This window comes from Phyllobates terribilis, unplaced genomic scaffold, assembly GCF_046119375.1.
Source record: "Phyllobates terribilis strain yellow unplaced genomic scaffold, ASM4611937v1 Scaffold_9__5_contigs__length_417890890, whole genome shotgun sequence".
Lineage (NCBI taxonomy): Eukaryota > Metazoa > Chordata > Amphibia > Anura > Dendrobatidae > Phyllobates > Phyllobates terribilis.
This window is the reverse complement of record NW_027362769.1, coordinates 300436805-300458823: the sequence shown is the minus strand read 5'-3', so window position 1 is coordinate 300458823 and position 22019 is coordinate 300436805. Positions and strand designations below refer to the sequence as shown.

At 38.7% G+C, this 22019-nt stretch overlaps 22 non-coding genes across 22 annotated transcripts; 17 read left to right on the top strand and 5 right to left on the bottom strand.

Annotated features, from left to right (window-relative positions):
* The first annotated feature begins 556 nt into the window (after window positions 1–556).
* Window positions 557–638, top strand: TRNAS-GCU (transfer RNA serine (anticodon GCU)). Its single transcript has one exon. It is a non-coding gene; the product is annotated as a tRNA-Ser (tRNA).
* A 1228-nt stretch (window positions 639–1866) lies between these two features.
* Window positions 1867–1948, top strand: TRNAS-GCU (transfer RNA serine (anticodon GCU)). Its single transcript has one exon. It is a non-coding gene; the product is annotated as a tRNA-Ser (tRNA).
* Window positions 1949–3176: 1228 nt separating this feature from the next.
* Window positions 3177–3258, top strand: TRNAS-GCU (transfer RNA serine (anticodon GCU)). Its single transcript has one exon. It is a non-coding gene; the product is annotated as a tRNA-Ser (tRNA).
* Window positions 3259–3829: 571 nt separating this feature from the next.
* Window positions 3830–3903, bottom strand: TRNAT-AGU (transfer RNA threonine (anticodon AGU)). Its single transcript has one exon. It is a non-coding gene; the product is annotated as a tRNA-Thr (tRNA).
* Window positions 3904–4486: 583 nt separating this feature from the next.
* On the top strand, window positions 4487–4568 carry TRNAS-GCU (transfer RNA serine (anticodon GCU)). The gene has a single exon. It is a non-coding gene; the product is annotated as a tRNA-Ser (tRNA).
* Window positions 4569–5138: 570 nt separating this feature from the next.
* On the bottom strand, window positions 5139–5212 carry TRNAT-AGU (transfer RNA threonine (anticodon AGU)). The gene has a single exon. It is a non-coding gene; the product is annotated as a tRNA-Thr (tRNA).
* Window positions 5213–5795: 583 nt separating this feature from the next.
* On the top strand, window positions 5796–5877 carry TRNAS-GCU (transfer RNA serine (anticodon GCU)). The gene has a single exon. It is a non-coding gene; the product is annotated as a tRNA-Ser (tRNA).
* A 1228-nt stretch (window positions 5878–7105) lies between these two features.
* On the top strand, window positions 7106–7187 carry TRNAS-GCU (transfer RNA serine (anticodon GCU)). The gene has a single exon. It is a non-coding gene; the product is annotated as a tRNA-Ser (tRNA).
* A 1228-nt stretch (window positions 7188–8415) lies between these two features.
* On the top strand, window positions 8416–8497 carry TRNAS-GCU (transfer RNA serine (anticodon GCU)). The gene has a single exon. It is a non-coding gene; the product is annotated as a tRNA-Ser (tRNA).
* Window positions 8498–9068: 571 nt separating this feature from the next.
* Window positions 9069–9142, bottom strand: TRNAT-AGU (transfer RNA threonine (anticodon AGU)). Its single transcript has one exon. It is a non-coding gene; the product is annotated as a tRNA-Thr (tRNA).
* Window positions 9143–9725: 583 nt separating this feature from the next.
* Window positions 9726–9807, top strand: TRNAS-GCU (transfer RNA serine (anticodon GCU)). The gene has a single exon. It is a non-coding gene; the product is annotated as a tRNA-Ser (tRNA).
* Window positions 9808–11035: 1228 nt separating this feature from the next.
* Window positions 11036–11117, top strand: TRNAS-GCU (transfer RNA serine (anticodon GCU)). Its single transcript has one exon. It is a non-coding gene; the product is annotated as a tRNA-Ser (tRNA).
* Window positions 11118–12345: 1228 nt separating this feature from the next.
* TRNAS-GCU (transfer RNA serine (anticodon GCU)) lies at window positions 12346–12427 on the top strand. Its single transcript has one exon. It is a non-coding gene; the product is annotated as a tRNA-Ser (tRNA).
* Window positions 12428–13655: 1228 nt separating this feature from the next.
* On the top strand, window positions 13656–13737 carry TRNAS-GCU (transfer RNA serine (anticodon GCU)). The gene has a single exon. It is a non-coding gene; the product is annotated as a tRNA-Ser (tRNA).
* Window positions 13738–14965: 1228 nt separating this feature from the next.
* TRNAS-GCU (transfer RNA serine (anticodon GCU)) lies at window positions 14966–15047 on the top strand. Its single transcript has one exon. It is a non-coding gene; the product is annotated as a tRNA-Ser (tRNA).
* Window positions 15048–16275: 1228 nt separating this feature from the next.
* On the top strand, window positions 16276–16357 carry TRNAS-GCU (transfer RNA serine (anticodon GCU)). The gene has a single exon. It is a non-coding gene; the product is annotated as a tRNA-Ser (tRNA).
* Window positions 16358–16928: 571 nt separating this feature from the next.
* Window positions 16929–17002, bottom strand: TRNAT-AGU (transfer RNA threonine (anticodon AGU)). Its single transcript has one exon. It is a non-coding gene; the product is annotated as a tRNA-Thr (tRNA).
* Window positions 17003–17585: 583 nt separating this feature from the next.
* On the top strand, window positions 17586–17667 carry TRNAS-GCU (transfer RNA serine (anticodon GCU)). The gene has a single exon. It is a non-coding gene; the product is annotated as a tRNA-Ser (tRNA).
* A 571-nt stretch (window positions 17668–18238) lies between these two features.
* On the bottom strand, window positions 18239–18312 carry TRNAT-AGU (transfer RNA threonine (anticodon AGU)). The gene has a single exon. It is a non-coding gene; the product is annotated as a tRNA-Thr (tRNA).
* Window positions 18313–18895: 583 nt separating this feature from the next.
* Window positions 18896–18977, top strand: TRNAS-GCU (transfer RNA serine (anticodon GCU)). The gene has a single exon. It is a non-coding gene; the product is annotated as a tRNA-Ser (tRNA).
* A 1227-nt stretch (window positions 18978–20204) lies between these two features.
* On the top strand, window positions 20205–20286 carry TRNAS-GCU (transfer RNA serine (anticodon GCU)). Its single transcript has one exon. It is a non-coding gene; the product is annotated as a tRNA-Ser (tRNA).
* A 1228-nt stretch (window positions 20287–21514) lies between these two features.
* TRNAS-GCU (transfer RNA serine (anticodon GCU)) lies at window positions 21515–21596 on the top strand. Its single transcript has one exon. It is a non-coding gene; the product is annotated as a tRNA-Ser (tRNA).
* Window positions 21597–22019: the final 423 nt, after the last annotated feature.

The window sequence follows — 22019 nt, the reverse complement described above, 5'->3', positions numbered from 1 at the left end:
GGAAGATTTAGTCACTAATCGATAATTTCAAGTGGTTAATTGAGCAAAACAACATTGAGCTTCAGTTCCATTCCACGCACAGCAGAAGCATTGAATAAGATGTCGCTCTCAGTCATGGCAATTAAGAAACCGAGTATTTTTTGAAGAGCATTCTCGAAAAGGACCATGACAAATTTGCAGAATGCGACAGAAGCTGTATCAAGGACAAGGGCTTGGGATTTGAAGTTCCATAATTAAATGATCCATCTTTTATCACAGCTGGAAATTGGGACTTGTTTTGCTTCCCAGTCATGAGACAGAATAGACAGATTGAAAGAATGCCACTGCAGTGCCAAAAGTAGAAACAATTAGGAATGATTGATAAGTTGCTATTAAAACCCTTTGCACTGGTTCATTTCTGATAAGGTTTGTCCTAATCTAACTTTAGACAATAGATACTCTAGGAGATGAGATGAGGCCACACTGCCAAAAGCCTTTATACAATCTTCAGTAAAAACACCCTGACAGCTTAAAATCCTCATGAGATCTTACCTCCTAATTTAAACTTGGTCATGTAGACGAGGTGGCCGAGTGGTTAAGGCGATGGACTGCTAATCCATTGTGCTCTGCATGCATGGGTTCGAATCCCATCCTTGTTTTCATAATCTGCTTCTTTCCATTTGACAAGATTGGCTTTCATTTTTAGGCAAAATGGTGTATAGTTCAAGCATGAAAGTTAATTCTTTTCTCTTTCAAGAAAGCTGCTATAGTCCTATCGTCTGGTTTCTACATGTTCATGCAGGCAAGTTGGCTGTGTAGTTAAGATGATACATTAACAATGCAGTTAAGAGATTGAGCTATGCATGCATGGCTTTGAATTCAATCTGTCCTATTTCTTTTCTGATTCTTTTAAGTTTCCAGCTCAAGGTTTTATTTTCTGCCCAAGCAATGAATTCTTCAAACATGAAAGTTTAAATCTTCTACCATTCAAGAAGGCTGCTATCAAACTTTGCTTAGAGAGTCAGATACGTAAGGAGGAGGCATTTCAAAATAGTAAAATAAAATCCACTGGTTTTACTTTTTTCATGCTTGATTCCATCTTTCTTCCTCTTTAGCACTTATAGCAGATTCTTACTCCCACTATTGCACTATCACAGAGACTTAGCAAAGGCCAATTTGATGTTGTCCCACTATGAGGATAGAAAGCTTCATACTGAGAAGATGAAAAGAAGGCACTGCTGAAATTTGAACTCAGGATCTCCTGTTTACTAGACAGGCACTTTAACCAACTAAGACACAGCACCACAAGCTGGTGAGCACGGGAAAGCCAGGGAAGATTTAGTCACTAATCGATAATTTCAAGTGGTTAATTGAGCAAAACAACATTGAGCTTCAGTTCCATTCCACGCACAGCAGAAGCATTGAATAAGATGTCGCTCTCAGTCATGGCAATTAAGAAACCGAGTAATTTTTGAAGAGCATTCTCGAAAAGGACCATGACAAATTTGCAGAATGCGACAGAAGCTGTATCAAGGACAAGGGCTTGGGATTTGAAGTTCCATAATTAAATGATCCATCTTTTATCACAGCTGGAAATTGGGACTTGTTTTGCTTCCCAGTCATGAGACAGAATAGACAGATTGAAAGAATGCCACTGCAGTGCCAAAAGTAGAAACAATTAGGAATGATTGATAAGTTGCTATTAAAACCCTTTGCACTGGTTCATTTCTGATAAGGTTTGTCCTAATCTAAAATTAGACAATAGATACTCTAGGAGATAAGATGAGGCCACACTGCCAAAAGCCTTTATACAATCTTCAGTAAAAACACCCTGACAGCTTAAAATCCTCATGAGATCTTACCTCCTAATTTAAACTTGGTCATGTAGACGAGGTGGCCGAGTGGTTAAGGCGCTGGACTGCTAATCCATTGTGCTCTGCATGCATGGGTTCGAATCCCATCCTCGTCGTCATAATCTGTTTCTTTCTGTTTGACAAGATTGGCTTTCATTTTTAGGCAAAATGGTGTATACTTCAAGCATGAAAGTTGATTCTTTTCTCTTTCAAGAAAGCTGCTATAGTTCTATCGTCTGGTTTCTACATGTTCATGCAGGCAAGTTGGCTGTGTAGTTAAGATGATACATTAACAAAGCAGTTAAGAGATTAAGCTATGCATGCATGGCTTTGAATTCAATCTGTCCTATTTCTATTCTGATTCTTTTAAGTTTCCAGCTCAAGGTTTTATTTTCTGCCCAAGCAATGAATTCTTCAAACATGAAAGTTTAAATCTTCTACCATTCAAGAAGGCTGCTATCAAACTTTGCTTAGAGAGTCAGATACGTAAGGAGGAGGCATTTCAAAATAGTAAAATAAAATCCACTGGTTTTACTTTTTTCATGCTTGATTCCATCTTTCTTCCTCTTTAGCACTTATAGCAGATTCTTACTCCCACTATTGCACTATCACAGAGACTTAGCAAAGGCCAATTTGATGTTGTCCCGCTATGAGGATAGAAAGCTTCATACTGAGAAGATGAAAAGAAGGCACTGCTGAAATTTGAACCCAGGATCTCCTGTTTATTAGACAGGCGCTTTAACCAACTAAGACACAACACCACAAGCTGGTGAGGACGGGAAAGCCAGGGAAGATTTAGTCACTAATCGATAATTTCAATTGGTTAATTGAGCAAAACAACATTGAGCTTCAGTTCCATTCCACGCACAGCAGAAGCATTGAATAAGATGTCACTCTCAGTCATGGCAATTAAGAAACCGAGTAATTTTTGAAGAGCATTCTCGAAAAGGACCATGACAAATTTGCAGAATGCGACAGAAGCTGTATCAAGGACAAGGGCTTGGGATTTGAAGTTCCATAATTAAATGATCCATCTTTTATCACAGCTGGAAATTGGGACTTGTTTTGCTTCCCAGTCATGAGACAGAATAGACAGATTGAAAGAATGCCACTGCAGTGCCAAAAGTAGAAACAATTAGGAATGATTGATAAGTTGCTATTAAAACCCTTTGCACTGGTTCATTTCTGATAAGGTTTGTCCTTATCTAACTTTAGACAATAGATACTCTAGGAGATGAGATGAGGCCACACTGCCAAAAGCCTTTATACAATCTTCAGTAAAAACACCCTGACAGCTTAAAATCCTCATGAGATCTTACCTCCTAATTTAAACTTGGTCATGTAGATGAGGTGGCCGAGTGGTTAAGGCGATGGACTGCTAATCCATTGTGCTCTGCATGCATGGGTTCGAATCCCATCCTCGTCGTCATAATCTGCTTCTTTCCGTTTGACAAGATTGGCTTTCATTTTTAGGCAAAATGGTGTATAGTTCAAGCATGAAAGTTGATTCTTTTCTCTTTCAAGAAAGCTGCTATAGTCCTATCGTCTGGTTTCTACATGTTCATGCAGGCAAGTTGGCTGTGTAGTTAAGATGATACATTAACAATGCAGTTAAGAGATTGAGCTATGCATGCATGGCTTTGAATTCAATCTGTCCTATTTCTTTTCTGATTCTTTTAAGTTTCCAGCTCAAGGTTTTATTTTCTGCCCAAGCAATGAATTCTTCAAACATGAAAGTTTAAATCTTCTACCATTCAAGAAGGCTGCTATCAAACTTTGCTTAGAGAGTCAGATACGTAAGGAGGAGGCATTTCAAAATAGTAAAATAAAATCCACTGGTTTTACTTTTTTCATGCTTGATTCCATCTTTCTTCCTCTTTAGCACTTATAGCAGATTCTTACTCCCACTATTGCACTATCACAGAGACTTAGCAAAGGCCAATTTGATGTTGTCCCACTATGAGGATAGAAAGCTTCATACTGAGAAGATGAAAAGAAGGCACTGCTGAAATTTGAACTCAGGATCTCCTGTTTACTAGACAGGCGCTTTAACCAACTAAGACACAGCACCACAAGCTGGTGAGCACGGGAAAGCCAGGGAAGATTTAGTCACTAATCGATAATTTCAAGTGGCTAATTGAGCAAAACAACATTGAGCTTCAGTTCCATTCCACGCACAGCAGAAGCATTGAATAAGATGTCGCTCTCAGTCATGGCAATTAAGAAACCGAGTAATTTTTGAAGAGCATTCTCGAAAAGGACCATGACAAATTTGCAGAATGCGACAGAAGCTGTATCAAGGACAAGGGCTTGGGATTTGAAGTTCCATAATTAAATGATTCATCTTTTATCACAGCTGGAAATTGGGACTTGTTTTGCTTCCCAGTCATGAGACAGAATAGACAGATTGAAAGAATGCCACTGCAGTGCCAAAAGTAGAAACAATTAGGAATGATTGATAAGTTGCTATTAAAACCCTTTGCACTGGTTCATTTCTGATAAGGTTTGTCCTAATCTAACTTTAAACAATAGATACTCTAGGAGATGAGATGAGGCCACACTGCCAAAAGCCTTTATACAATCTTCAGTAAAAACACCCTGACAGCTTAAAATCCTCATGAGATCTTACCTCCTAATTTAAACTTGGTCATGTAGACGAGGTGGCCGAGTGGTTAAGGCGATGGACTGCTAATCCATTGTGCTCTGCATGCATGGGTTCGAATCCCATCCTCGTCGTCATAATCTGCTTCTTTCTGTTTGACAAGATTGGCTTTCATTTTTAGGCAAAATGGTGTATACTTCAAGCATGAAAGTTGATTCTTTTCTCTTTCAAGAAAGCTGCTATAGTCCTATCGTCTGGTTTCTACATGTTCATGCAGGCAAGTTGGCTGTGTAGTTAAGATGATACATTAACAATGCAGTTAAGAGATTGAGCTATGCATGCATGGCTTTGAATTCAATCTGTCCTATTTATTTTCTGATTCTTTTAAGTTTCCAGCTCAAGGTTTTATTTTCTGCCCAAGCAATGAATTCTTCAAACATGAAAGTTTAAATCTTCTACCATTCAAGAAGGCTGCTATCAAACTTTGCTTAGAGAGTCAGATACGTAAGGAGGAGGCATTTCAAAATAGTAAATAAAATCCACTGGTTTTACTTTTTTCATGCTTGATTCCATCTTTCTTCCTCTTCAGCACTTATAGCAGATTCTTACTCCCACTATTGCACTATCACAGAGACTTAGCAAAGGCCAATTTGATGTTGTCCCACTATGAGGATAGAAAGCTTCATACTGAGAAGATGAAAAGAAGGCACTGCTGAAATTTGAACTCAGGATCTCCTGTTTACTAGACAGGCGCTTTAACCAACTAAGACACAGCACCACAAGCTGGTGAGCACGGGAAAGCCAGGGAAGATTTAGTCACTAATCGATAATTTCAAGTGGTTAATTGAGCAAAACAACATTGAGCTTCAGTTCCATTCCACGCACAGCAGAAGCATTGAATAAGATGTCGCTCTCAGTCATGGCAATTAAGAAACCGAGTAATTTTTGAAGAGCATTCTCGAAAAGGACCATGACAAATTTGCAGAATGCGACAGAAGCTGTATCACGGACAAAGGCTTGGGATTTGAAGTTCCATAATTAAATGATCCATCTTTTATCACAGCTGGAAATTGGGACTTGTTTTGCTTCCCAGTCATGAGACAGAATAGACAGATTGAAAGAATGCCACTGCAGTGCCAAAAGTAGAAACAATTAGGATTGATTGATAAGTTGCTATTAAAACCCTTTGCACTGGTTCATTTCTGATAAGGTTTGTCCTAATCTAAAATTAGACAATAGATACTCTAGGAGATGAGATGAGGCCACACTGCCAAAAGCCTTTATACAATCTTCAGTAAAAACACCCTGACAGCTTAAAATCCTCATGAGATCTTACCTCCTAATTTAAACTTGGTCATGTAGACGAGGTGGCCGAGTGGTTAAGGCGATGGACTGCTAATCCCTTGTGCTCTGCATGCATGGGTTCGAATCCCATCCTCGTCGTCATAATCTTGTTTTTTCTGTTTGACAAGATTGGCTTTCATTTTTAGGCAAAATGGTGTATACTTCAAGCATGAAAGTTGATTCTTTTCTCTTTCAAGAAAGCTGCTATAGTCCTATCGTCTGGTTTCTACATGTTCATGCAGGCAAGTTGGCTGTGTAGTTAAGATGATACATTAACAATGCAGTTAAGAGATTGAGTTATGCATGCATGGCTTTGAATTCAATCTGTCCTATTTCTTTTCTGATTCTTTTAAGTTTCCAGCTCAAGGTTTTATTTTCTGCCCAAGCAATGAATTCTTCAAACATGAAAGTTTAAATCTTCTACCATTCAAGAAGGCTGCTATCAAACTTTGCTTAGAGAGTCAGATACGTAAGGAGGAGGCATTTCAAAATAGTAAAATAAAATCCACTGGTTTTACTTTTTTCATGCTTGATTCCATCTTTCTTCCTCTTCAGCACTTATAGCAGATTCTTACTCCCACTATTGCACTATCACAGAGACTTAGCAAAGGCCAATTTGATGTTGTCCCACTATGAGGATAGAAAGCTTCATACTGAGAAGATGAAAAGAAGGCACTGCTGAAATTTGAACTCAGGATCTCTTGTTTACTAGACAGGCGCTTTAACCAACTAAGACACAGCACCACAAGCTGGTGAGCACGGGAAAGCCAGGGAAGATTTAGTCACTAATCGATAATTTCAAGTGGTTAATTGAGCAAAACAACATTGAGCTTCAGTTCCATTCCACGCACAGCAGAAGCATTGAATAAGATGTCGCTCTCAGTCATGGCAATTAAGAAACCGAGTAATTTTTGAAGAGCATTCTCGAAAAGGACCATGACAAATTTGCAGAATGCGACAGAAGCTGTATCAAGGACAAGGGCTTGGGATTTGAAGTTCCATAATTAAATGATTCATCTTTTATCACAGCTGGAAATTGGGACTTGTTTTGCTTCCCAGTCATGAGACAGAATAGACAGATTGAAAGAATGTCACTGCAGTGCCAAAAGTAGAAACAATTAGGAATGATTGATAAGTTGCTATTAAAACCCTTTGCACTGGTTCATTTCTGATAAGGTTTGTCCTAATCTAAAATTAGACAATAGATACTCTAGGAGATGAGATGAGGCCACACTGCCAAAAGCCTTTATACAATCTTCAGTAAAAACACCCTGACAGCTTAAAATCCTCATGAGATCTTACCTCCTAATTTAAACTTGGTCATGTAGACGAGGTGGCCGAGTGGTTAAGGCGATGGACTGCTAATCCATTGGGCTCTGCATGCATGGGTTCGAATCCCATCCTCGTCGTCATAATCTGATTCTTTCTGTTTGACAAGATTGGCTTTCATTTTTAGGCAAAATGGTGTATACTTCAAGCATGAAAGTTGATTCTTTTCTCTTTCAAGAAAGCTGCTATAGTCCTATCGTCTGGTTTCTACATGTTCATGCAGGCAAGTTGGCTGTGTAGTTAAGATGATACATTAACAATGCAGTTAAGAGATTGAGTTATGCATGCATGGCTTTGAATTCAATCTGTCTTATTTCTTTTCTGATTCTTTTAAGTTTCCAGCTCAAGGTTTTATTTTCTGCCCAAGCAATGAATTCTTCAAACATGAAAGTTTAAATCTTCTACCATTCAAGAAGGCTGCTATCAAACTTTGCTTAGAGAGTCAGATACGTAAGGAGGAGGCATTTCAAAATAGTAAAATAAAATCCACTGGTTTTACTTTTTTCATGCTTGATTCCATCTTTCTTCCTCTTCAGCACTTATAGCAGATTCTTACTCCCACTATTGCACTATCACAGAGACTTAGCAAAGGCCAATTTGATGTTGTCCCACTATGAGGATAGAAAGCTTCATACTGAGAAGATGAAAAGAAGGCACTGCTGAAATTTGAACTCAGGATCTCTTGTTTACTAGACAGGCGCTTTAACCAACTAAGACACAGCACCAGAAGCTGGTGAGGACGGGAAAGCCAGGGAAGATTTAGTCACTAATCGATAATTTCAAGTGGTTAATTGAGCAAAACAACATTGAGCTTCAGTTCCATTCCACGCACAGCAGAAGCATTGAATAAGATGTCGCTCTCAGTCATGGCAATTAAGAAACCGAGTAATTTTTGAAGAGCATTCTCGAAAAGGACCATGACAAATTTGCAGAATGCGACAGAAGCTGTATCAAGGACAAGGGCTTGGGATTTGAAGTTCCATAATTAAATGATCCATCTTTTATCACAGCTGGAAATTGGGACTTGTTTTGCTTCCCAGTCATGAGACAGAATAGACAGATTGAAAGAATGCCACTGCAGTGCCAAAAGTAGAAACAATTAGGAATGATTGATAAGTTGCTATTAAAACCCTTTGCACTGGTTCATTTCTGATAAGGTTTGTCCTAATCTAACTTTAGACAATAGATACTCTAGGAGATGAGATGAGGCCACACTGCCAAAAGCCTTTATACAATCTTCAGTAAAAACACCCTGACAGCTTAAAATCCTCATGAGATCTTACCTCCAAATTTAAACTTGGTCATGTAGACGAGCTGGCCGAGTGGTTAAGGCGCTGGACTGCTAATCCATTGTGCTCTGCATGCATGGGTTCGAATCCCATCCTCGTCGTCATAATCTGTTTCTTTCTGTTTGACAAGATTGGCTTTCATTTTTAGGCAAAATGGTGTATACTTCAAGCATGAAAGTTGATTCTTTTCTCTTTCAAGAAAGCTGCTATAGTTCTATCGTCTGGTTTCTACATGTTCATGCAGGCAAGTTGGCTGTGTAGTTAAGATGATACATTAACAAAGCAGTTAAGAGATTAAGCTATGCATGCATGGCTTTGAATTCAATCTGTCCTATTTCTATTCTGATTCTTTTAAGTTTCCAGCTCAAGGTTTTATTTTCTGCCCAAGCAATGAATTCTTCAAACATGAAAGTTTAAATCTTCTACCATTCAAGAAGGCTGCTATCAAACTTTGCTTAGAGAGTCAGATACGTAAGGAGGAGGCATTTCAAAATAGTAAAATAAAATCCACTGGTTTTACTTTTTTCATGCTTGATTCCATCTTTCTTCCTCTTTAGCACTTATAGCAGATTCTTACTCCCACTATTGCACTATCACAGAGACTTAGCAAAGGCCAATTTGATGTTGTCCCACTATGAGGATAGAAAGCTTCATACTGAGAAGATGAAAAGAAGGCACTGCTGAAATTTGAACTCAGGATCTCCTGTTTACTAGACAGGCGCTTTAACCAACTAAGACACAGCACCACAAGCTGGTGAGCACGGGAAAGCCAGGGAAGATTTAGTCACTAATCGATAATTTCAAGTGGTTAATTGAGCAAAACAACATTGAGCTTCAGTTCCATTCCACGCACAGCAGAAGCATTGAATAAGATGTCGCTCTCAGTCATGGCAATTAAGAAACCGAGTAATTTTTGAAGAGCATTCTCGAAAAGGACCATGACAAATTTGCAGAATGCGACAGAAGCTGTATCAAGGACAAGGGCTTGGGATTTGAAGTTCCATAATTAAATGATCCATCTTTTATCACAGCTGGAAATTGGGACTTGTTTTGCTTCCCAGTCATGAGACAGAATAGACAGATTGAAAGAATGCCACTGCAGTGCCAAAACTAGAAACAATTAGGAATGATTGATAAGTTGCTATTAAAACCCTTTGCACTGGTTCATTTCTGATAAGGTTTGTCCTAATCTAACTTTAGACAATAGATACTCTAGGAGATGAGATGAGGCCACACTGCCAAAAGCCTTTATACAATCTTCAGTAAAAACACCCTGACAGCTTAAAATCCTCATGAGATCTTACCTCCTAATTTAAACTTGGTCATGTAGACGAGGTGGCCGAGTGGTTAAGGCGATGGACTGCTAATCCATTGTGCTCAGCTTGCATGGGTTCGATTCCCATCCTCGTCGTCATAATCTGCTTCTTTCTGTTTGACAAGATTGGCTTTCATTTTTAGGCAAAATGGTGTATACTTCAAGCATGAAAGTTGATTCTTTTCTCTTTCAAGAAAGCTGCTATAGTCCTATCGTCTGGTTTCTACATGTTCATGCAGGCAAGTTGGCTGTGTAGTTAAGATGATACATTAACAATGCAGTTAAGAGATTGAGTTATGCATGCATGGCTTTGAATTCAATCTGTCCTATTTCTTTTCTGATTCTTTTAAGTTTCCAGCTCAAGGTTTTATTTTCTGCCCAAGCAATGAATTCTTCAAACATGAAAGTTTAAATCTTCTACCATTCAAGAAGGCTGCTATCAAACTTTGCTTAGAGAGTCAGATACGTAAGGAGGAGGCATTTCAAAATAGTAAAATAAAATCCACTGGTTTTACTTTTTTCATGCTTGATTCCATCTTTCTTCCTCTTCAGCACTTATAGCAGATTCTTACTCCCACTATTGCACTATCACAGAGACTTAGCAAAGGCTAATTTGATGTTGTCCCACTATGAGGATAGAAAGCTTCATACTGAGAAGATGAAAAGAAGGCACTGCTGAAATTTGAACTCAAGATCTCCTGTTTACTAGACAGGTGCTTTAACCAACTAAGACACAGCACCACAAGCTGGTGAGGACGGGAAAACCAGGGAAGATTTAGTCACTAATCGATAATTTCAAGTGGTTAATTGAGCAAAACAACATTGAGCTTCAGTTCCATTCCACGCACAGCAGAAGCATTGAATAAGATGTCGCTCTCAGTCATGGCAATTAAGAAACCGAGTAATTTTTGAAGAGCATTCTCGAAAAGGACCATGACAAATTTGCAGAATGCGACAGAAGCTGTATCAAGGACAAGGGCTTGGGATTTGAAGTTCCATAATTATATGATCCATCTTTTATCATAGCTGGAAATTGGGACTTGTTTTGCTTCCCAGTCATGAGACAGAATAGACAGATTGAAAGAATGCCACTGCAGTGCCAAAAGTAGAAACAATTAGGAATGATTGATAAGTTGCTATTAAAACCCTTTGCACTGGTTCATTTCTGATAAGGTTTGTCCTAATCTAAAATTAGACAATAGATACTCTAGGAGATGAGATGAGGCCACACTGCCAAAAGCCTTTATACAATCTTCAGTAAAAACACCCTGACAGCTTAAAATCCTCATGAGATCTTACCTCCTAATTTAAACTTGGTCATGTAGACGAGGTGGCCGAGTGGTTAAGGCGATGGACTGCTAATCCATTGTGCTCTGCATGCATGGGTTCGATTCCCATCCTCGTCGTCATAATCTGCTTCTTTCTGTTTGACAAGATTGGCTTTCATTTTTAGGCAAAATGGTGTATACTTCAAGCATGAAAGTTGATTCTTTTCTCTTTCAAGAAAGCTGCTATAGTCCTATCGTCTGGTTTCTACATGTTCATGCAGGCAAGTTGGCTGTGTAGTTAAGATGATACATTAACAATGCAGTTAAGAGATTGAGTTATGCATGCATGGCTTTGAATTCAATCTGTCCTATTTCTTTTCTGATTCTTTTAAGTTTCCAGCTCAAGGTTTTATTTTCTGCCCAAGCAATGAATTCTTCAAACATGAAAGTTTAAATCTTCTACCATTCAAGAAGGCTGCTATCAAACTTTGCTTAGAGAGTCAGATACGTAAGGAGGAGGCATTTCAAAATAGTAAAATAAAATCCACTGGTTTTACTTTTTTCATGCTTGATTCCATCTTTCTTCCTCTTTAGCACTTATAGCAGATTCTTACTCCCACTATTGCACTATCACAGAGACTTAGCAAAGGCCAATTTGATGTTGTCCCACTATGAGGATAGAAAGCTTCATACTGAGAAGATGAAAAGAAGGCACTGCTGAAATTTGAACTCAAGATCTCCTGTTTACTAGACAGGTGCTTTAACCAACTAAGACACAGCACCACAAGCTGGTGAGCATGGGAAAACCAGGGAAGATTTAGTCACTAATCGATAATTTCAAGTGGTTAATTGAGCAAAACAACATTGAGCTTCAGTTCCATTCCACGCACAGCAGAAGCATTGAATAAGATGTCGCTCTCAGTCATGGCAATTAAGAAACCGAGTAATTTTTGAAGAGCATTCTCGAAAAGGACCATGACAAATTTGCAGAATGCGACAGAAGCTGTATCAAGGACAAGGGCTTGGGATTTGAAGTTCCATAATTATATGATCCATCTTTTATCACAGCTGGAAATTGGGACTTGTTTTGCTTCCCAGTCATGAGACAGAATAGACAGATTGAAAGAATGCCACTGCAGTGCCAAAAGTAGAAACAATTAGGAATGATTGATAAGTTGCTATTAAAACCCTTTGCACTGGTTCATTTCTGATAAGGTTTGTCCTAATCTAAAATTAGACAATAGATACTCTAGGAGATGAGATGAGGCCACACTGCCAAAAGCCTTTATACAATCTTCAGTAAAAACACCCTGACAGCTTAAAATCCTCATGAGATCTTACCTCCTAATTTAAACTTGGTCATGTAGACGAGGTGGCCGAGTGGTTAAGGCGATGGACTGCTAATCCATTGTGCTCTGCATGCATGGGTTCGATTCCCATCCTCGTCGTCATAATCTGCTTCTTTCTGTTTGACAAGATTGGCTTTCATTTTTAGGCAAAATGGTGTATACTTCAAGCATGAAAGTTGATTCTTTTCTCTTTCAAGAAAGCTGCTATAGTCCTATCGTCTGGTTTCTACATGTTCATGCAGGCAAGTTGGCTGTGTAGTTAAGATGATACATTAACAATGCAGTTAAGAGATTGAGTTATGCATGCATGGCTTTGAATTCAATCTGTCCTATTTCTTTTCTGATTCTTTTAAGTTTCCAGCTCAAGGTTTTATTTTCTGCCCAAGCAATGAATTCTTCAAACATGAAAGTTTAAATCTTCTACCATTCAAGAAGGCTGCTATCAAACTTTGCTTAGAGAGTCAGATACGTAAGGAGGAGGCATTTCAAAATAGTAAAATAAAATCCACTGGTTTTACTTTTTTCATGCTTTATTCCATCTTTCTTCCTCTTCAGCACTTATAGCAGATTCTTACTCCCACTATTGCACTATCACAGAGACTTAGCAAAGGCCAATTTGATGTTGTCCCACTATGAGGATAGAAAGCTTCATACTGAGAAGATGAAAAGAAGGCACTGCTGAAATTTGAACTCAAGATCTCCTGTTTACTAGACAGGTGCTTTAACCAACTAAGACACAGCACCACAAGCTGGTGAGCATGGGAAAACCAGGGAAGATTTAGTCACTAATCGATAATTTCAAGTGGTTAATTGAGCAAAACAACATTGAGCTTCAGTTCCATTCCACGCACAGCAGAAGCATTGAATAAGATGTCGCTCTCAGTCATGGCAATTAAGAAACCGAGTAATTTTTGAAGAGCATTCTCGAAAAGGACCATGACAAATTTGCAGAATGCGACAGAAGCTGTATCAAGGACAAGGGCTTGGGATTTGAAGTTCCATAATTATATGATCCATCTTTTATCACAGCTGGAAATTGGGACTTGTTTTGCTTCCCAGTCATGAGACAGAATAGACAGATTGAAAGAATGCCACTGCAGTGCCAAAAGTAGAAACAATTAGGAATGATTGATAAGTTGCTATTAAAACCCTTTGCACTGGTTCATTTCTGATAAGGTTTGTCCTAATCTAAAATTAGACAATAGATACTCTAGGAGATGAGATGAGGCCACACTGCCAAAAGCCTTTATACAATCTTCAGTAAAAACACCCTGACAGCTTAAAATCCTCATGAGATCTTACCTCCTAATTTAAACTTGGTCATGTAGACGAGGTGGCCGAGTGGTTAAGGCGATGGACTGCTAATCCATTGTGCTCTGCATGCATGGGTTCGATTCCCATCCTCGTCGTCATAATCTGCTTCTTTCTGTTTGACAAGATTGGCTTTCATTTTTAGGCAAAATGGTGTATACTTCAAGCATGAAAGTTGATTCTTTTCTCTTTCAAGAAAGCTGCTATAGTCCTATCGTCTGGTTTCTACATGTTCATGCAGGCAAGTTGGCTGTGTAGTTAAGATGATACATTAACAATGCAGTTAAGAGATTGAGTTATGCATGCATGGCTTTGAATTCAATCTGTCCTATTTCTTTTCTGATTCTTTTAAGTTTCCAGCTCAAGGTTTTATTTTCTGCCCAAGCAATGAATTCTTCAAACATGAAAGTTTAAATCTTCTACCATTCAAGAAGGCTGCTATCAAACTTTGCTTAGAGAGTCAGATACGTAAGGAGGAGGCATTTCAAAATAGTAAAATAAAATCCACTGGTTTTACTTTTTTCATGCTTGATTCCATCTTTCTTCCTCTTCAGCACTTATAGCAGATTCTTACTCCCACTATTGCACTATCACAGAGACTTAGCAAAGGCCAATTTGATGTTGTCCCACTATGAGGATAGAAAGCTTCATACTGAGAAGATGAAAAGAAGGCACTGCTGAAATTTGAACTCAAGATCTCCTGTTTACTAGACAGGTGCTTTAACCAACTAAGACACAGCACCACAAGCTGGTGAGCATGGGAAAACCAGGGAAGATTTAGTCACTAATCGATAATTTCAAGTGGTTAATTGAGCAAAACAACATTGAGCTTCAGTTCCATTCCACGCACAGCAGAAGCATTGAATAAGATGTCGCTCTCAGTCATGGCAATTAAGAAACCGAGTAATTTTTGAAGAGCATTCTCGAAAAGGACCATGACAAATTTGCAGAATGCGACAGAAGCTGTATCAAGGACAAGGGCTTGGGATTTGAAGTTCCATAATTATATGATCCATCTTTTATCACAGCTGGAAATTGGGACTTGTTTTGCTTCCCAGTCATGAGACAGAATAGACAGATTGAAAGAATGCCACTGCAGTGCCAAAAGTAGAAACAATTAGGAATGATTGATAAGTTGCTATTAAAACCCTTTGCACTGGTTCATTTCTGATAAGGTTTGTCCTAATCTAAAATTAGACAATAGATACTCTAGGAGATGAGATGAGGCCACACTGCCAAAAGCCTTTATACAATCTTCAGTAAAAACACCCTGACAGCTTAAAATCCTCATGAGATCTTACCTCCTAATTTAAACTTGGTCATGTAGACGAGGTGGCCGAGTGGTTAAGGCGATGGACTGCTAATCTATTGTGCTCTGCATGCATGGGTTCGATTCCCATCCTCGTCGACATAATCTGCTTCTTTCTGTTTGACAAGATTGGCTTTCATTTTTAGGCAAAATGGTGTATACTTCAAGCATGAAAGTTGATTCTTTTCTCTTTCAAGAAAGCTGCTACAGTCCTATCGTCTGGTTTCTACATGTTCATGCAGGCAAGTTGGCTGTGTAGTTAAGATGATACATTAACAATGCAGTTAAGAGATTGAGTTATGCATGCATGGCTTTGAATTCAATCTGTTCTATTTCTTTTCTGATTCTTTTAAGTTTCCAGCTCAAGGTTTTATTTTCTGCCCAAGCAATGAATTCTTCAAACATGAAAGTTTAAATCTTCTACCATTCAAGAAGGCTGCTATCAAACTTTGCTTAGAGAGTCAGATACGTAAGGAGGAGGCATTTCAAAATAGTAAAATAAAATCCACTGGTTTTACTTTTTTCATGCTTGATTCCATCTTTCTTCCTCTTCAGCACTTATAGCAGATTCTTACTCCCACTATTGCACTATCACAGAGACTTAGCAAAGGCCAATTTGATGTTGTCCCACTATGAGGATAGAAAGCTTCATACTGAGAAGATGAAAAGAAGGCACTGCTGAAATTTGAACTCAGGATCTCTTGTTTACTAGACAGGCGCTTTAACCAACTAAGACACAGCACCACAAGCTGGTGAGCACGGGAAAGCCAGGGAAGATTTAGTCACTAATCGATAATTTCAAGTGGTTAATTGAGCAAAACAACATTAAGCTTCAGTTCCATTCCACGCACAGCAGAAGCATTGAATAAGATGTCGCTCTCAGTCATGGCAATTAAGAAACCGAGTAATTTTTGAAGAGCATTCTCGAAAAGGACCATGACAAATTTGCAGAATGCGACAGAAGCTGTATCAAGGACAAGGGCTTGGGATTTGAAGTTCCATAATTAAATGATTCATCTTTTATCACAGCTGGAAATTGGGACTTGTTTTGCTTCCCAGTCATGAGACAGAATAGACAGATTGAAAGAATGTCACTGCAGTGCCAAAAGTAGAAACAATTAGGAATGATTGATAAGTTGCTATTAAAACCCTTTGCACTGGTTCATTTCTGATAAGGTTTGTCCTAATCTAAAATTAGACAATAGATACTCTAGGAGATGAGATGAGGCCACACTGCCAAAAGCCTTTATACAATCTTCAGTAAAAACACCCTGACAGCTTAAAATCCTCATGAGATCTTACCTCCTAATTTAAACTTGGTCATGTAGACGAGGTGGCCGAGTGGTTAAGGCGATGGACTGCTAATCCATTGTGCTCTGCATGCATGGGTTCGAATCCCATCCTCGTCGTCATAATCTGCTTCTTTCCGTTTGACAAGATTGGCTTTCATTTTTAGGCAAAATGGTGTATACTTCAATCATGAAAGTTGATTCTTTTCTCTTTCAAGAAAGCTGCTATAGTCCTATCGTCTGGTTTCAACATGTTCATGCAGGCAAGTTGGCTGTGTAGTTAAGATGATACATTAACAATGCAGTTAAGAGATTGAGCTATGCATGCATGGCTTTGAATTCAATCTGTCCTATTTCTTTTCTGATTCTTTTAAGTTTCCAGCTCAAGGTTTTATTTTCTGCCCAAGCAATGAATTCTTCAAACATGAAAGTTTAAATCTTCTACCATTCAAGAAGGCTGCTATCAAACTTTGCTTAGAGAGTCAGATACGTAAGGAGGAGGCATTTCAAAATAGTAAAATAAAATCCACTCGTTTTACTTTTTTCATGCTTGATTCCATCTTTCTTCCTCTTTAGAACTTATAGCAGATTCTTACTCCCACTATTGCACTATCACAGACAATTAGCAAAGGCCAATTTGATGTTGTCCCACTATGAGGATAGAAAGCTTCGTACTGAGAAGATGAAAAGAAGGCACTGCTGAAATTTGAACTCAGGATCTCCTGTTTACTAGATAGGCGCTTTAACCAACTAAGCCACAGCACCACAAGCTGGTGAGGAATGGAAAGCCAGGGAAGATTTAGTCACTAATAGATAATTTCAAGTGGTTAATTGAGCAAAACAACATTGAGCTTCAGTTCCATTCCACGCACAGCAGAAGCATTGAATAAGATGTCGCTCTCAGTCATGGCAATTAAGAAACCGAGTATTTTTTGAAGAGCATTCTCGAAAAGGACCATGACAAATTTGCAGAATGCGACAAAAGCTGTATCGAGGACAAGGGCTTGGGATTTGAAGTTCCATAATTAAATGATCCATCTTTTATCACAGCTGGAAATTGGGACTTGTTTTGCATCCCAGTCATGAGACAGAATAGACAGATTGAAAGAATGCCACTGCAGTGCCAAAAGTAGAAACAATTAGGAATGATTGATAAGTTGCTATTAAAACCCTTTGCACTGGTTCATTTCTGATAAGGTTTGTCCTAATCTAACTTTAGACAATAGATACTCTAGGAGATGAGATGAGGCCACACTGCCAAAAGCATTTATACAATCTTCAGTAAAAACACCCTGACAGCTTAAAATCCTCATGAGATCTTACCTCCTAATTTAAACTTGGTCATGTAGACGAGGTGGCCGAGTGGTTAAGGCAATGGACTGCTATTCCATTGTGCTCTGCATGCATGGGTTCAAATCCCCTCCTCGTTGTCATAATCTGCTTCTTTCCCTTTGACAAGATTGGCTTTCATTTTTAGGCAAAATGGTGTATACTTCAAGCATGAAAGTTGATTCTTTTCTCTTTCAAGAAAGCTGCTATAGTCCTATCGTCTGGTTTCTACATGTTCATGCAGGCAAGTTGGCTGTGTAGTTAAGATGATACATTAACAATGCAGTTAAGAGATTGAGCTATGCATGCATGGCTTTGAATTCAATCTGTCCTATTTCTTTTCTGATTCTTTTAAGTTTCCAGCTCAAGGTTTTATTTTCTGCCCAAGCAATGAATTCTTCAAACATGAAAGTTTAAATCTTCTACCATTCAAGAAGGCTGCTATCAAACTTTGCTTAGAGAGTCAGATACGTAAGGAGAAGGCATTTCAAAATAGTAAAATAAAATCCACTGGTTTTACTTTTTTCATGCTTGATTACATCTTTCTTCCTCTTCAGCACTTATAGCAGATTCTTACTCCCACTATTGCACTATCACAGAGACTTAGCAAAGGCCAATTTGATGTTGTCCCACTATGAGGATAGAAAGCTTCATACTGAGAAGATGAAAAGAAGGCACTGCTGAAATTTGAACTCAGGATCTCCTGTTTACTAGACAGGCGCTTTAACCAACTAAGACACAGCACCACAAGCTGGTGAGGACGGGAAAGCCAGGGAAGATTTAGTCACTAATCGATAATTTCAAGTGGTTAATTGAGCAAAACAACATTGAGCTTCAGTTCCATTCCACGCACAGCAGAAGCATTGAATAAGATGTCGCTCTCAGTCATGGCAATTAAGAAACCGAGTAATTTTTGAAGAGCATTCTCGAAAAGGACCATGACAAATTTGCAGAATGCGACAGAAGCTGTATCAAGGACAAGGGCTTGGGATTTGAAGTTCCATAATTATATGATCCATCTTTTATCACAGCTGGAAATTGGGACTTGTTTTGCTTCCCAGTCATGAGACAGAATAGACAGATTGAAAGAATGCCACTGCAGTGCCAAAAGTAGAAACAATTAGGAATGATTGATAAGTTGCTATTAAAACCCTTTGCACTGGTTCATTTCTGATAAGGTTTGTCCTAATCTAACTTTAGACAATAGATACTCTAGGAGATGAGATGAGGCCACACTGCCAAAAGCCTTTATACAATCTACAGTAAAAACACCCTGACAGCTTAAAATCCTCATGAGATCTTACCTCCTAATTTAAACTTGGTCATGTAGTCGAGGTGGCCGAGTGGTTAAGGCGATGGACTGCTAATCCATTGTGCTCTGCTTGCATGGGTTCGAATCCCATCCTCGTCGTCATAATCTGCTTCTTACCGTTTGACAAGATTGGCTTTCATTTTTAGGCAAAATGGTGTATACTTCAAGCATGAAAGTTGATTCTTTTCTTTTTCAAGAAAGCTGCTATAGTCCTATCGTCTGGTTTCTACATGTTCATGCAGGCAAGTTGGCTGTGTAGTTAAGATGATACATTAACAATGCAGTTAAGAGATTGAGCTATGCATGCATGGCTTTGAATTCAATCTGTCCTATTTCTTTTCTGATTCTGTTAAGTTTCCAGCTCAAGGTTTTATTTTCTGCCCAAGCAATGAATTCTTCAAACATGAAAGTTTAAATCTTCTACCATTCAAGAAGGCTGCTATCAAACTTTGCTTAGAGAGTCAGATACGTAAGGAGGAGGCATTTCAAAATAGTAAAATAAAATCCACTGGTTTTACTTTTTTCATGCTTGATTCCATCTTTCTTCCTCTTTAGCACTTATAGCAGATTCTTACTCCCACTATTGCACTATCACAGAGAATTAGCAAAGGCCAATTTGATGTTGTCCCAATATGAGGATAGAAAACTTCATACTGAGAAGATGAAATGAATGCACTGCTGAGATTTGAACTCAAGATCTCCTGTTTACTAGACAGGCACTTTAACCAACGAAGCCACAGCACCACAAGCTGGTGATGACGGGAAAGCCAGGGAAGATTTAGTCACTAATCGATAATTTCAAGTGGTTAATTGAGCAAAACAACATTGAGCTTCAGTTCCATTCCACGCACAGCAGAAGCATTGAATAAGATGTTGCTCTCAGTCATGGCAATTAAGAAACCGAGTATTTTTTGAAGAGCATTCTCGAAAAGGACCATGACAAATTTGCAGAATGCGACAGAAGCTGTATCGAGAACAAGGGCTTGGGATTTGAAGTTCCATAATTATATGATCCATCTTTTATCACAGCTGGAAATTGGGACTTGTTTTGCTTCCCAGTCATGAGACAGAATAGACAGATTGAAAGAATGCCACTGCAGTGCCAAAAGTAGAAACACTTAGGAATGATTGATAAGTTGCTATTAAAACCCTTTGCACTGGTTCATTTCTGATAAGGTTTGTCCTAATCTAAAATTAGACAATAGATACTCTAGGAGATGAGATGAGGCCACACTGCCAAAAGCCTTTATACAATCTTCAGTAAAACACCCTGACAGCTTAAAATCCTCATGAGATCTTACCTCCTAATTTAAACTTGGTCATGTAGACGAGGTGGCCGAGTGATTAAGGCGATGGACTGCTAATCCATTGTGCTCTGCATGCATGGGTTCGAATCCCATCCTCGTCGTCATAATCTGCTTCTTTCCGTTTGACAAGATTGGCTTTCATTTTTAGGCAAAATGGTGTATACTTCAAGCATGAAAGTTGATTCTTTTCTCTTTCAAGAAAGCTGCTATAGTCCTATCGTCTGGTTTCTACATGTTCATGCAGGCAAGTTGGCTGTGTAGTTAAGATGATACATTAACAATGCAGTTAAGAGATTGAGCTATGAATGCATGGCTTTGAATTCAATCTGTCCTATTTCTTTTCTGATTCTTTTAAGTTTCCAGCTCAAGGTTTTATTTTCTGCCCAAGCAATGAATTCTTCAAACATGAAAGTTTAAATCTTCTACCATTCAAGAAGGCTGCTATCAAACTTTGCTTAGAGAGTCAGATACGTAAGGAGGAGGCATTTCAAAATAGTAAAATAAAATCCACTGGTTTTACTTTTTTCATGCTTGATTCCATCTTTCTTCCTCTTTAGCACTTATAGCAGATTCTTACTCCCACTATTGCACTATCACAGAGACTTAGCAAAGGCCAATTTGATGTTGTCCCAATATGAGGATAGAAAACTTCATACTGAGAAGATGAAAAGAAGGCATTGCTGAGATTTGTACTCAAGATCTCCTGTTTACTAGACAGGCGCTTTAACCAACTAAGCCACAGCACCACAAGCTGGTGAGCACAGGAAAGCCAGGGAAGATTTAGTCACTAATCGATAATTTCAAGTGGTTAATTGAGCAAAACAACATTGAGCTTCAGTTCCATTCCACGCACAGCAGAAGCATTGAATAAGATGTCGCTCTCAGTCATGGCAATTAAGAAACCGAGTAATTTTTGAAGAGCATTCTCGAAAAGGACCATGACAAATTTGCAGAATGCGACAGAAGCTGTATCAAGGACAAGGGCTTGGGATTTGAAGTTCCATAATTAAATGATCCATCTTTTATCACAGCTGGAAATTGGGACTTGTTTTGCTTCCCAGTCATGAGACAGAATAGACAGATTGAAAGAATGCCACTGCAGTGCCAAAAGTAGAAACAATTAGGAATGATTGATAAGTTGCTATTAAAACCCTTTGCACTGGTTCATTTCTGATAAGGTTTGTCCTAATCTAACTTTAGACAATAGATACTCTAGGAGATGAGATGAGGCCACACTGCCAAAAGCATTTATACAATCTTCAGCAAAAACACCCTGACAGCTTAAAATCCTCATGAGATCTTACCTCCTAATTTAAACTTGGTCATGTAGACGAGGTGGCCGAGTGGTTAAGGCAATGGACTGCTATTCCATTGTGCTCTGCATGCATGGGTTCAAATCCCATCCTCGTCGTCATAATCTGCTTCTTTCCCTTTGACAAGATTGGCTTTCATTTTTAGGCAAAATGGTGTATACTTCAAGCATGAAAGTTGATTCTTTTCTCTTTCAAGAAAGCTGCTATAGTCCTATCGTCTGGTTTCTACATGTTCATGCAGGCAAGTTGGCTGTGTAGTTAAGATGATATATTAACAATGCAGTTAAGAGATTGAGCTATGCATGCATGGCTTTGAATTCAATCTGTCCTATTTCTTTTCTGATTCTTTTAAGTTTCCAGCTCAAGGTTTTATTTTCTGCCCAAGCAATGAATTCTTCAAACATGAAAGTTTAAATCTTCTACCATTCAAGAAGGCTGCTATCAAACTTTGCTTAGAGAGTCAGATACGTAAGGAGGAGGCATTTCAAAGTAGTAAAATAAAATCCTCTCGTTTTACTTTT